Below are 14,494 nucleotides of genomic sequence, written 5' to 3' on the forward strand. Positions count from 1 at the left end.
ACTTGGACACAAACCACTTACTAAGCATCTACCAATATAAGAGCAACATAATAAATGAAAATTTATATATATTTGGTTATGGCTGATACTTTTTGTCCTTTAAATGTAAGCACATTTACATATTTTGATATAAGAAATAAGCTAACAAAATTACAGTACTTTGGATTGAACCTTGCCTTCTCTTCCCAATTAAATGGAATATAGAACTTTATCTGCCACCTCAGAGTTTCAAAATTTAATCTGTTTATGTAACTCACAGATTCTTACTTCCTAATCTAGAGGTAACAGTTGGGCTTAACACATGTTCTGGTTTAAAATAAAGATTGTATTTCAGTCTCTCCTGTACTAAAGAAATAGGCAACAATAAAAAAAGATTTTTTTAAAAAGTAATATCTGAATGAAATTATGAGTAAACTATATTAGATAGTAATATTGGCAACATAAAACCAATTTAATTTGCCTTCTTCACTGGTTGCCTTGGTATTAAAAAAATAAATATTTTAATAGGCATTTAGGTAGAATTATACATACTCAAAATGTTTAATATTTATGTTTCTAATCCAGTAATTTTGAAGTAAAATTTCACAAATAAAATTTGATTATTTACTTATGTTGCAAAGCACAGATCAAAAGAAAGATTTAATTATCTTGAAGGAGTAAAACACAGCAGTTAGTTTGTAGAAATAAAAGTATTTAATTGCGGGAATTTGGGAGAAGAGTTGATATGACATTAAAACACTATAGAAAAGGGGGCACGTGGGTGGCTCAGTGGGTTAAAGCCTCTGCCTTCAGCTTGGGTCATGATCCTGGGGTCCTGGGATTGAGCCCCACATCGGGCTCTCTGCTCAGAAGGGAGCCTGCTTCCCCCCTCCCCTCTCTCTGCCTGCCTCTCAGCCTCTTTGTGATCTCTGTCTGTCAAATAAATAAATAAATAAATCTTTTTAAAAATAAAGCACTAGAGAAGAAGACTAAATAAGGAAGAGGAGAGTCAAGGAGTTGGATGACCCAAGGGGAGATTCTAGTTTAATCATGTAAAGTAGTGGTGCTTCCTTATGCTGATGACATCATACTGAGAAAAGCAATGTGTAAATGATGGGAATAGCAACTGCAGGAAGAGGAACACAGACTCTAGCCCGTAAAGTGACCTTATATGAAGGAATATTTTGGATTTGACAAAAACAAAGGTAACAAAAGCAAAAATAAACCAGTGGACCAATGGACTACATCAAACTAAAAAGCTTCTGCACAGTGAAGGAAACCACCAACAAAATGAAAAAGCAAGCTATCAAATAGGAGAAAATATCTGCAAATCATATACCTGATAAGGGGTTACTATCCAAAATATATAAAAAACTCATATAACTCACATCAAAAAAAATCTGATTTAAAAATGGGCAGAGGATCTAATAGTCATTTTTCAAAACAAAAGACACATCGATGGCCGACTGGCACATGAAAAATGCTCAGGATCACTAATTAGGGAAATGCAAATCAAAACCACAACCCTAACCCTAACCTCACACCTGCTGGAATAGCTATTATTGACTACTACCAAAAAGACAAAATATATAACAAGTGTTGTCAAGGATATGGAAGAAAGAGAATCCTTTTGCACTGTCGGTGGGTATGTAAGTGCAACAACTATGGAAAACAGTATGACATATTCTCTAAAACTTAAAAAAAAGAGGGGCACCTGGGTGGCTCAGTCTGTTCAGAGTCCGATTCTTGGTTTTGGCTCAGGTTATGGATTTGGGGTCTGGGATTGAGCCCCACCTTGTGTTCCGCACTCAAGTGGAGTCTGCTTGGGATTCGCTCCCTTTCCCTCCGCTCCTCCCCTGTCCCCCTCACACAAACACATACAGGCATGCACGTGCGTATGATTGTTCACTCTCTCTCTCAAATAAAATTTTAAAAACTTTAAAAAGTTTATAAAAAACTTAAAGATAGAACTACCTACCATATAACCTAGTAATTCCACTTCTTGATATTTAGCCAAAAACCCCAAAAACATTAATTCAAAAAGATATATGTATCCCCATGTTCATTGCAGCATTATTTATAATAATGGATAAAGAAAATATGGTGTGTGTGTACACACACACACACACACACACACACACACACAAAGGGATGTTATTCAGCCATTAAAAAAAATTAAATCATGCCATTTGCAACAACATATAGACTTTAAGAGTATTATGTTAGGTGAAATAAGTCAGAGAAAAACCAATACTATAGGACCTTACATGTATGTGGAACCTCAAACAAAGAACTCATAGATACAAAGAATGATCAGAGATGGAGGTTGGGGGTAGATAAATTGGTGAGGGTAGACAAGAGTATAAACCTCTACTTTGAAGATGAGTAAGTTCTGAAGATAAAATATACAAAATGTTGATTAGATACTTTATTTTATATATGTAAATTGCTAAAAGAGTAGATTTAAAAGTTCTCAGTACACACTAAAAATTATAATTATGTGAGTTGCTATATGTGTCAATTGTCATCATTTCACAATATATACATACATCAATCCATTACATTGTATGCTTTAAACTAATACAATGTTAAGTGTCAATTATATCTCAGTATAACTTGAATAAAAGCTTTGAAATTTAAAAAAGTAAAAATGACTGTATTGTCGGTTTTATACAGTGCAAAACCATTAGGTTCAAAATCAGTTAGACTTAAGTCTGAATCCTAACTCTATCACTGACCGGATGTGCATCCATCTACAAGTTATCCAGCTCTCATCTGTTACACACTTAACAGGTAAAATAGTAAGTAGAGTACTTTGAACAATAAAAGGACCTTTAAAAAAGCAACTCAAAATAGTAGCTGCTATTACTGTGTCCTTTTCTACTTGGTATTATACAAATTTTTCTAGGTTCAATATTTTTTTCATAAATGTCACTCATAAAACATTCACTATAAATTTTATGTAATGGCATATTACACTTATCTTAGTGAACATTCAGATATCTGTAACATAGTTGCTAATGAGGCAAAGTCTCATTGGGTAGAACCCAAATCACCTAAACTGGAATTACTTAACAAGAATATCAGAACATATTCAAAATACTGTGAAACTCAACCAAACTATGTTTATCTGATTACTACAAGAGCAGAGACTTGTTATTTTCTAATACTAACATCTGAAAACTTCATCAATGCCAAGAATATAGCCATTTTCAATTGAAATTATGTAAGAATAACATATATATGGCAATACCTATTGCTCTTTCAGGATCTCTATGTCACAAGTGTTGCTGATTTTAATAGGGAAAGACACTGCAACATTCTATGAATTATATTTCCTGATGTATAACTAAGAGAATGTTGCTACCTGTGCATGGTAGAATTTTCCCTTCAAAATGAATAACCCAACTGAACTCATTAAAAATAATTCGGACTCTAGTATCTAAATTTCCAAACTTCTCTAGGAAAGTACATAAGTATGATTAATCTTTTCTTCTGCTACAATTTTTTTTTATAATTCCAAATGACTAGAAACTAAGTCATTGAGGATTTTGATATTCAAAATGCTCAATAACTTGGTTTCAACCTATCATAATCATCCTCACATTCCACCATAAACCACTCAGCATACCTACTCTATATTCTGCCAGGAAGCCATGCCTGATTATGGATTAATGGCTTAATGGGTTAATCGGTTAATCCATAAACACTTCCTTGCTTCTATCCCTATAAGCATGCCTGCTGTCTCATTCTATCATCACATCCTGCTCATCCTCTGAAATTCAGGTATTTTTCAAGAACCATAAAAAACTTTTTTTTAAAGATTTTATTCACTTATTTGTGTGAGAGAGAGAGAGAGAAAGAAAGCACACACAAGCAGAGGAAGCAGCAGGCAGAGGAAGAAGCAGGCAGAGGAAGCAGGCTCCCTGAGCAGGGAGCAGAGTGTAGGGCTTGATCCCAGGAGACTGGGATCATGACCTGAGCCAAAGGCAGATGCTTAACTGACTGAACCACTCAGGCATCCCCTAGAAAACTTTTCCACAGAGTTCCTAAAGCCTTTGTAGCTGAAATTAATCATCCTTCCACAGAACTTTAATAGCATTTGCACTATATTTCCTTTCGGGTACACATAACAACTTTCAATCATAAACATTTAGGGATATTCCCATAAAAAGTATAACCATGATCATTTTTAATCCTAAAAGTTTAGGACAGTTCCTTGAATATAATAAATATTTGATATACTAATGAATTTTGTTTAATTGCATTTCCTACAATCATTAATTACAACCACCTCTTAACAAGAATGTAAAGAAAAGATTATAGTCACAAACATATGTCAACAAATGGCAACTAGATCAGCACAGAAAACTTCAGTGCGTGAAATTAGTACTTCAACACAATGGATAACTGTTCACCCAATCAAGTCTTCTTTTTAAAGATTTATTTATTTGAGAGAGAGAGAGAGAGAGAGACCAAGAGCATACAACCAGGGGGAGGAGCAGAGGGAGAGAGAGCTGACTCCAGCACTGAGTGCAGAGCCTGCGACATGAGGCTTAATCCCAGGACCCTGAGATCATGACGTGATCAGACACTTAACTGACTCAGCCACCCAGGTGCCCCCACCAAATCAAATCTTTAGAAATTATGATAATGGCAGAAATACCAAGAATGAGCTCTATAAGTACAATATTTCAAATATTAGAAGGAAACATTTCACTGATACCAACCAATATGCAAAAGAAATATTTAACAATGGTACTGAGAAACTACTTATATCAAATTAAGTAATCATTTGCCAATATTAAGCAATTTCATGTAACTCATTCTTCTAATATGAATAAAAGTTTTTTACATGCATGCAGTTGCACAGAAGAATGGATATTTTGAAAGGCTAGAAATTTTAAAAATTGCAAAAGCAATCAATATTACATAATCATAAAAGATACACTTTGTAGAAATGATCTGGTTGGACACATGTTTAAGTAATTATAATCCAGCAGAGTAAAACTCCAAAACTTCTGTGTCACTACTGTCACTTATTCTTATAATAATTACTGCCCACCAAAGGATTTAGAAATAAACCTTCCCTCATCGGGGTGATCCTCCACAGTCTCAAACAATTGTGTGACCTCTCCTACCTCTCTTCTGCTACTAGGGAACACCTGCTTTCTGCTAAGGTTCATGGAACCACCACCACCCCCACCCCCACCCACCCACCCACCCACCCCCCGCTGTTAATGTACAGCTCTACACCTGGCAAAGAATGCACAGGCAATCCTCAGAAAGACTTTTGTCCCTACCCCAACAGCCTGCTCCTTTTGCCCCGTTCCACATATTCTAGCTGTTTCAAGCTGCCCTGAATTTCTGATCTCAACATCCTCAGCTCAGCTACCTCCACAGCTAAAATATGTGGAAGTATTTTTATTGGTTCCAGTCAGATCTCAAGGGTGAATACCAAGCTCATTAAATATACTCCTTCTCTCAATGATCTCAAGCCTGTGCTGGTATTGACAAGTGTCAAAAACAGATGCTTTGTATATTTTGCCCATTTTTATAATTATTTACAGTAGTCCAACACATTCAGTACCAGTATTCCAACACTGACAAAATCAGAAATCAGATTGACTATTTTCTGAAATTAATTAAGCTAACACAGTTTTCTTGTTTTTTTATTTTAGCCATAGGTGTAAAGTGATATCTAATTGTGGTTTTGATTTGCATTTCCCTAATGATTAGTGATGTTGAAAATTTTCTCACGTGTCTGTTGGCCATCTGGATGTCTTCTTTGAAAAAAAAGTCTATTCAGGTCCTCTGCCCATTTTTTAATTGGACTTTTTTTTTCTTTTTTTTTAGAGTACAGTTGCATGAGTTCCTTATATATTTTGGATATTAATCTCTTATCGGTGATATCATTTGTGAGTATCTCCTCTTGTTCAATAGGTTACCTTTTCATTTCGTGAGTGGTTTCCTTCCTACATTGTGCAAAAACTTTCTATTTTGATGCAGTCCTAATAGTTATTTTTTTGCTTTTGTTTCCTTTGCCTTAGGAGACATATCTACAAAAATGTTATAACACCAATGTCAGAGAAAATACTGCTTGTGTACTTTCCAAGGATTTTTATGGTTTTCAGGTCTCACATTTAGGTCCTTACTCCAATTTGAGTTTTTAAGTTTATTTTCAGCCACTGTAGAAAACAAATATGGAGGGTCCTCAAAACATTAAAAATAGAAATACCCCATAATCTAGTAATCTCACTACTGGACATCTATCTAAAGAAAATGAAAACACTAATTTGGAATGATATATGCACCCCCTATGTTTACTGAGCATTATTTATAACAGCCAAGATATGGAAGATAATGGTTGCTAGAGGGGAGCAGAATAGAGGAATGGGCAAAATGGGTAAAGGGGACTGCAGATACAAGCTTCCAGTTGTGGAATGAATAAGTCACAGGAACAAAAGGCACTACATTAAGAATATAGTCAATGAGGAGCACCTGGGTGGCTCAGTGGTTTAAAGCCTCTGCCTTTGGCTCAGGTCATGGTCCCAGGGTCCTGGGATCAAACCCCACATCGGGCTCTCTGCTCAGGAGGGAGCCTGCTTTTCCCTCTCTCTCTGCCTGCCTCTCTGCCTGACAAATAAATAAATAAAATCTTTTTTTAAAAAATGAATATAGTCAATGATATTATAATAGTGATATATGGTGACAAAAAGCTACAGTTGTATTGAACATAGCATAATGTATAAACTTGTCAAATCACTATGCTATACACCTAAAATGTATGTAACATTGTGTCAACTCTACTCAAAATTTTAATTAAGGAATTTTGTAATTAGATTGGTTTTAAAAGATTGTTTTGCAAATTCTAATCGTCATCCCCACAGGAAAAAAAAATCAAAGATTAGAAGCTTAACGAGCCTGACTGAACTGGCTTTAAAGCTTTCTCTATGAAGCATTTCTCAGTTCCTACAATCAGAATCCTTTTCCATGATCCCATTGGACTTACTGTTCTCAGATTATATCATGACTATAAATTCAACCAACTTTACTTTTTAACTTTTTGTATGTTTTTCTTCCTTATATGGTTAAAAGTTCCTTAAAGGTAATTTACAGCTTTGCATGTTCCATAATGCCTATAACAGTGCTCCATGCATAGGAATGCCTTAACAAATGTTCTCTGAATTTTAAAATTTTATAAGGAAATTCATCCAAATAGAATCCTTTCAGTTTTTCCTTTAGTCATTTTAAAGCTACTTTAAATGACTTTTCCTTATTCAGGGAAAATTCAGAATTTAAAATAAAATTATCCATTCCTCTTTTTTTTAACACTTTGGCATTTTTATTTTCTAATCTCTTTTTGACAAAATACATCCTCTTTATATTTAATTGCACTCATACTTTTAAGACTAAAAATATATTACCCATATTTCTTCCTTGATTTTGGTCTTCTTTCTGGATTCAATTCAATCACAAAACTTTTGTTTTCTACCATTGCTTAAAACCTACCACTTCTCAGTTCTTATTTCTTTAAATATCTTTCTTTGGCTCTTTTTTGCTTCTTTCTGCTTTTTTGTGCCCTTTCCTTTACTTAACAACATGTATAAAAGAGTTGGTTGCTTTGAGAAACACAGCAACCATTAAATATGACTATGAAATCACCAGTGTTATTCACCACACACTGAACTTAAGCAGTAAAATCTTTTTTCAGCTGAAAGTCTTATACCAGTAATTACTAATATAATGCGTTCTTAAAACCTTCAATGAATTTAAGTGAAAAGTACTAGAAAACATTGAAGATATCACTCTGTTTGGCTCATGGTTACTATTATTTTTAAAGCAATGTCTGAAACAGATAGTTAATTCTTCCTATTTTTTTTATATGTCTATCTTGCTTAAGAACTCAGAATACCTGCTTTCTAAAAATAATGATTGAAATACTGACAAATGTATTGTTAAATATTGTAATTAGCTTTTCCACATTGGCATTTTAACAATTCTAAAATGTATGTACATTCTACTGTCTGGAACAAAACCTTTATTTTCATTTTGTTCCTATTACTTACAATGGAATAAATGATGTTTAATATATTCTCTGGGAAATCATAAAATCTTTTTGGGAAATATAATGTAGTAAGTCTAATAAAACATATTCTTATTTAAATAATGACTGGCCTTAAGTTTCTCAGTTTACAATGCAAAAAACATATTCCCTACTTTGGTTTGTAGAAGCAAAACAACCTTACATCATATTTAATTAAATATAACATTTTTAGTTTTTTTCAATTATGATGCAATTTAAATGACTATAAAGATAATCTATTATTAAAATATGATAATTTTCTTATATTTACTCCATTTTTGGTATTTAGATTACCTCCAGCATTTCAAAATTATATATTAAGGCATAATAAGAATGCTTATGCATAAATATCATTACTCACTAAATTATTCCTTGAAGGATTTTCAGAAGCACAATTGTTATATAAAATGGTATGAGTAGGATGGGGATGAGAATGAGGAGTGACTGCCAATAGGCATTTTGGGTGACAGAAATGTTCTAAAACTGGATTGTGGTGATGTCTGTACAACTCCATAAGTTACTTAAAATAATTTACTTGTATACTTAAAGGAGTGAATTATATGATATGTAAATTGCATTTCAATAAAGTTATTATAATTTTTTAAAAGAAAAAAGAGAGTAGGGACATTTTCCAACCAGACACTGAGAGACATGGAATGGGACAGGAAAATATAACCCATACATATGGGAAAAAGCAGGCAACAAAAACTGCCAGTGAGAGCAAACAGATGTCAGATTTAACAGAAAAAGACTCCAAAGAAGCCAATAAAAATACATTCTAAAAACTAAAAGGAAACTGTAATTAGAGAAGTAAACGTAGGTATGGTGACAATGTCATATTAAATAGAGACTATCAGGGAGCCTGGGTGGCCCAGTCAGTTATGCGTCTGACTCCTGGTTTTGGCTCAGGTCTGATCTCAGGGTCTAGAGATCAAGCCCCATACGGGGCTCAGCATGGACTCTGCTTGAGTTTCTCTTTCTTTGCCTCTGCCCCTACTCTCACTCCCTCTCTCTCTCTCACTCATTCACTGAAATAAGTAAATAAATCTTTGAAAAAGTTATTAAATAGAGAGTATCAATTAAGAGAGTAATACTATAAAAAGAATCCAAATGGAAATTCTAGAGCTGAAAAGTGTAATTGAATTGAAAATTGTTCTATAGATGCTCAACAAAAGATCTGAACAAGCAAATGACAGAATTAGCACACATGAAAATAAATTAATAAAGATTATGTAATCCAAAAACCAAAAAGAAAAAAAGAGTAAAGAAAAATTACTGGAGCCTCAGAGAAATGTGGGAAACAACTAAATATACCAACATATGCAGAATGGGAATAGCAGAAGTAGAGAAGAAAGAGAAAAGAGAAAAATATTCAAAACTTGATGAACTGAGAACTTCCCCAATTTTTGGAAAACTCTAATTTGCATATTCAGGAAGCCCATGGACTCAAAGAAAAATAAAAGCAAAGAAATCTACAAACAGAAAAATCATAGTAAAAGTGCTGGAAGCCAAAGACAGGGAGACAATCTTAACAGCAGCATGAGAAAAATGACTCTTCACCTATAAGATCAAAAGTTGACTTCTCGGGGCACCTGGGTGACTCAGTGGATTAAAGTCTCTGCCTTTGGCTCAGGTCATGGTCCCAGGGTCCTGGGATGGAGCCCTGAGTCAGGCTCTCTGCTCAGCGGAGAGCCTGCTTCCTCCTCTCTCTCTGCCTGACTCTCTGCCTGCCTCTCTGCCTACTTGTGATCTCTGTCTGTTAAATAAATAAATGGGGGGGGGGGGCGGTTTGCCTTCTCACCTAAAAAAAAATGGAGGCTGGAACACAGTGAAATAAAACATTCAAAGTGCTCAAAGAAAAACCTTTCAACCAAGAATTTATATCCAGAAAAGCTATGTGAAAGCAAAATGAAATATATTCACAAAAAAATAAAAACTCAGATAATTTGTTGCTGACTCACCCTACAAAAAATAACAGAGTCCTTCAAATGAAAAGAAACCCGAAAAATAATTTGACCACACACACACACACACACACACACACACACACACAGAATGACAAATATTAAAGATAAGTAAATCAAACATGTATAATCAGGTCTCTGAAAAGGAAAACCAAAGTAAGGAAACACAAATACTAAACAATGTAAGAAAAAAAATTTGAAATATAAAAAGATGCAAAACTACATACTGAAAGTACACACCACTCATCTGAGAAATCAACTCCAAATGACTAAGACATATCTAGAAAAATGACTAGATATAAAGAAAAAAAAATCCTTTGAACACATAGGCAAAAAGAACAAGTGTCCTATAACAGAAAGGATATTAAAACTGTCATCAGACTTTCAACAAAACATTTTAATCCAGAAGAAAATCAGTAACATATTTAAGACATTCAAAGAAAGGTTAGTCAAGAATTTTATAAGAGGCAAATGCCTTTCAAGTGTAAATACCCCTAACAAACTAATAATGAAATGCAGTTCTTAAGAAATACTATTCCCTGGGGTGCCTGGGTGGCTCAGTGGATTAAGCCTCTCCCTTCAGCTCAGGTCAAAATCTCAGGGTCCTGGGACTGCCTCTCTGCCTACTTGTGATCTCTCTCTGTCAAATAAATAAATAAATAAATAAAATCAGGGAAAAAAAAAGAAAAGAAATACTATTCCCATAAGCCCTTCTAGAGAAACACACTACAGAATAAGCTTCAGATAGCCAAAATGCATCAATATAAGCAGTATGATGAAGCTTAAATATGTAAATACTCATAGGACTACAATTAAAGAATGTTTAAAATTGAGAATAGTTATGTAATAACTACATATACTCACAGTGTAGATCATACCTGTATTAGTCTGCTAGGTAGAGTTCCCACAACAAAGTACCAAAGTCAGGTAATTTAAGCAACAAAAATTTATTTCCTTACAATTCTGGGGGCTAGAAATCTAAAATCAAGATATCAACAGACTTGGTTCCTTCTGGAACCTCTTCTCTTCCCTGTATCTTCATATACTTTTCCCTCTGTGCATGTTTGTATCTTAATTTCCTCTTATACGGATATCATTTATATTAAATTAAGACCCACTTTAATAGCCTCACTTAAGTTTAATTACCTCTTTAAAGACCCTATCTCCAAATATCACATTCTAAGCTACTAGGATCTAGGACTTCAGAATAAAAATTTGAGGGAAATACAACTCAGCCTATAATAGATTTAAACTATTAAGAAATGGCAAGGAGAATGAAGAGAACATATGCCCCCCCCAAAAAAAAAACCATTTTCAGTAATAATGTCAGTAGAGTAATACTGGTAGTGCTATTCAGAGACTGTTATATGTGTAACTATGGGCTTTCCTAATCCTATTACCCTCTGTACATTTGACAACTTGTATTCTCAATATAGAAAAGCGATATAGATTTAACTTAGAGAAGGTCAATTAAAACACAGCAAAGTCCTCAATTTCACACTAATAGAAACTAAGGATTCATGGAATAATGGCTGATTCCAGGATTGAAAACAACAAAATGTTCAAGATGAGTCTGAAATCTTGTCATGGGAAATAGCAAGGAATCTATTGAAGACTACAGGGTCAGGTCAAAGGACTAAGGAACCAACCAGAACAGACAATCATCACTTAAAGGTGGGACAATTTTAATTTCAAAAAGGACAATAACTAATATAGATTAAAATATTTCAAATATATTTAAATCTATAAGTATATAATGAAATTTTAAAAACAGTTAATTCAAGATCTTTGAAAATGAAAAAATGGCATTGGGTTATACATTTCCCCTCCTGACCACTAGGAAGCATTATTCGATTGAGTTGGTAGAGTAAAAACATGTTAGTATACACAAAATGATCCAATAATTGAATACGAACATTGTAGGAATTACAGATTTAAATTTAGGACCAGTAAGTAAAAATTATTTGAACTGGATAATAAAATAAGTCTAAAGGCATTACATTAGTGAGGTGAGATAGGACTAGGTCACTGGAAAACACTTTTCTCACCATTCATTGATATTCTAGTATTTTAAGTATAGTATGGCTTTAAGGTAATATACCTGATATATTTTAAGATTTTATTTATTTATTTATTTATTTATTTGAGAAAAAGAGAGGACTTGAGAGAGAAAGAGAGAGTGCATATGAGAGGGATAAGCAGACTCCCACTGAGCAGGGAGTGCAAGGCCGGGCTCAACCCCAGGGCCCTGGGTTCATGACCTAAGCTGAAGGCATATGCTTAACCAACTGAGCCACCCAAACACCCCACCCCTGATACTGTAAAGCAAATATTACTAAACAATATGATCACAAGTCGTATATTTTCCAAAAGAATTACCTTAGAAATACACATAATAGAATGTCTATTGCTCAAAACATTCCTTTTATCTAGGATTTTTTTAAGGTTTTATTTATTTATTTGACAGACAGAGATCACAAGTAGGCAAAGAGGCAGGCAGAGAGAGAGGGGGTGAAACAGGCTCCCCGAAGAAGAGAGAGACCGAAGAGGGGCTCAATCCCAGGACCCTGAGATCATGCCCTGAGGTGAAGGCAGAGGCTTTAACCCACTGAGCCACCCAGGCACCCCGCCTTTTATCTAGAATTTTTAAAAACATTTTCAAAATCTACAACATTTTTAAAGAACTTTATTAAAAGGTGTTTGCAGTTTGTTCAGTTTTTTGGAAAAAAAAGTTGTAAACATTTATTATAAATTAAAAATGGGGTTCTTAAAAATCTCAACTTTTTCCGACATGAGACAATTTAAAAACCTTTGTAACTATAGTGAAGAAAACCAGGCTTTAAAAAAAAAAAATTGCCATTACCAAAAAAGAGACATCTTGAGGTAAAGATAATAAAAATTCCAGTCTGCAGAGATAATGGAGAAAGTTTAACTATCTGGTCAATGAACAAAAATCAAGCATCTTAGCTCCAACCTTCTGTTATTTTTCATTGTAGAAACGTCATATTCACATCCTCTTTTTGGATGATCAAACCAATGGTGGGATGATGGCAGAGATAGTAAGCTTGCAGTTACTCCGCCCTACCCTGTACAGCCTTGGTAAGGGGACTAATTCTCCACTGGTGGGCCAGCAGCTTTGTCTCCTTGCATTCTTGTCACTTAGGGCTTTCTGGGCTTCTGTGTTCTGGTAGTTGAAGTTGTAGTAGTACAGAATGTTGAGATGGCTGCTGACCTTGGGTCTCATCTCCTTGATTCTCCTTATCTCTTTCACTGCCATCCTCTTTAGTCCGTCTTCGGCAAGGAGAGCCCCTGTGGAATGGTCCTTTATAACCCCAATGCATATTCTGTCTCACTGGTCAACCCTGCTCTCCTGCATCCTGGTTGTCAGCACCCTCCATCACTTCTTCCCATACAGGAAGGTTGGAATACTGTGATCAACAGACATAAGGTCTCCCCATGTAGTAAAGTAGGCACCGTGGCCTGAATTAGGTCCTGGTCTTCAGGAGTACTTTCTGATCCTGCATTCTTTTCCCCATTCTCACTATTCTAGAAATTCTACTGGTAATTGCGTGGAGGCCCCTGCAATGTGGATAGTGTCTATAATTTAGCAGGTTACAGTCTGCCACACGTTTATTGCCTTTCACTGGAAATCTACCAGGACCTGTAACATTTGCTGCCTCTGCACCCTTTTTATCCTTTCAACGATATCAAACTCGACAGACTTTTTATCTTCTACACTGCAAAGGTACTTCCTGGTGTACAAATACATATTCTCTGGTATCATTCCTGTTGATTTAATCTTATCTGTTTCTTTCACTGAACCATTTTATTGTTCCCAAAAACTTCCTTGTGATGAACTTGACCCTTCAGGCACTGCCAATATGAGGCTGCCCTTGTTGCCGCTCACTTAGAGGCTAGATCTTGGCCTCACTGCTAAGGTTGCAGTGATGGTGAGTGGGGCCAGAAGCAGCAGTGGTGGTTCCTGAAGGGGAGAAAGTGGAAGGAGAGCTACTCAGGGCTCTCTGAGATCTGCTCTCCACTCCCAATCTCCACTCCACTATCAATCGAACATGACAGCATTTTAAATTTTATTTTTGAAAGCAAACTGTCATCCTCAAGGGATAGATTTAATTTTTGGAAAAGGAAGAGCAACTTGAAGCCATGTCTGATGAATTAATAGGTATCACAAAACCATCTATTATCAAAAATATAGCGTAGCTCTAAAGTAATGAGAACTGTTTTTTTGTGTCACTTAAAAACTGACCTTTCAAAAGCAATTCCAAAAGAACTGCAACTAACTTGAGAAATGGTAGCATACATTGAATATGTTCGTATCACCCTAAAGATAGTGACTAAAATGAAAATAAAGCTTCACTATTTTGCAGAGAAGGTACGTAACCATATTCATATGCACATGAGTACATATTACTCAGATGATTTCCTATAAAATTTTTATTTACAAATA

At 34.9% G+C, this 14,494-nt stretch overlaps 1 protein-coding gene and 1 pseudogene across 9 annotated transcripts in view; both read right to left on the reverse strand.

Moving 5' to 3' along the window:
- NBEA (neurobeachin) overlaps positions 1-14,494 on the reverse strand; it is a 678,194-nt gene that overhangs the window by 548,670 nt on the left and 115,030 nt on the right. The gene's annotated exons all lie outside the window — the stretch shown is intronic.
- Positions 12,751-14,041, reverse strand: LOC116574566 (annotated as a pseudogene).

Source organism: Mustela erminea, chromosome 15, assembly GCF_009829155.1.
Source record: "Mustela erminea isolate mMusErm1 chromosome 15, mMusErm1.Pri, whole genome shotgun sequence".
Taxonomy (NCBI): domain Eukaryota; kingdom Metazoa; phylum Chordata; class Mammalia; order Carnivora; family Mustelidae; genus Mustela; species Mustela erminea.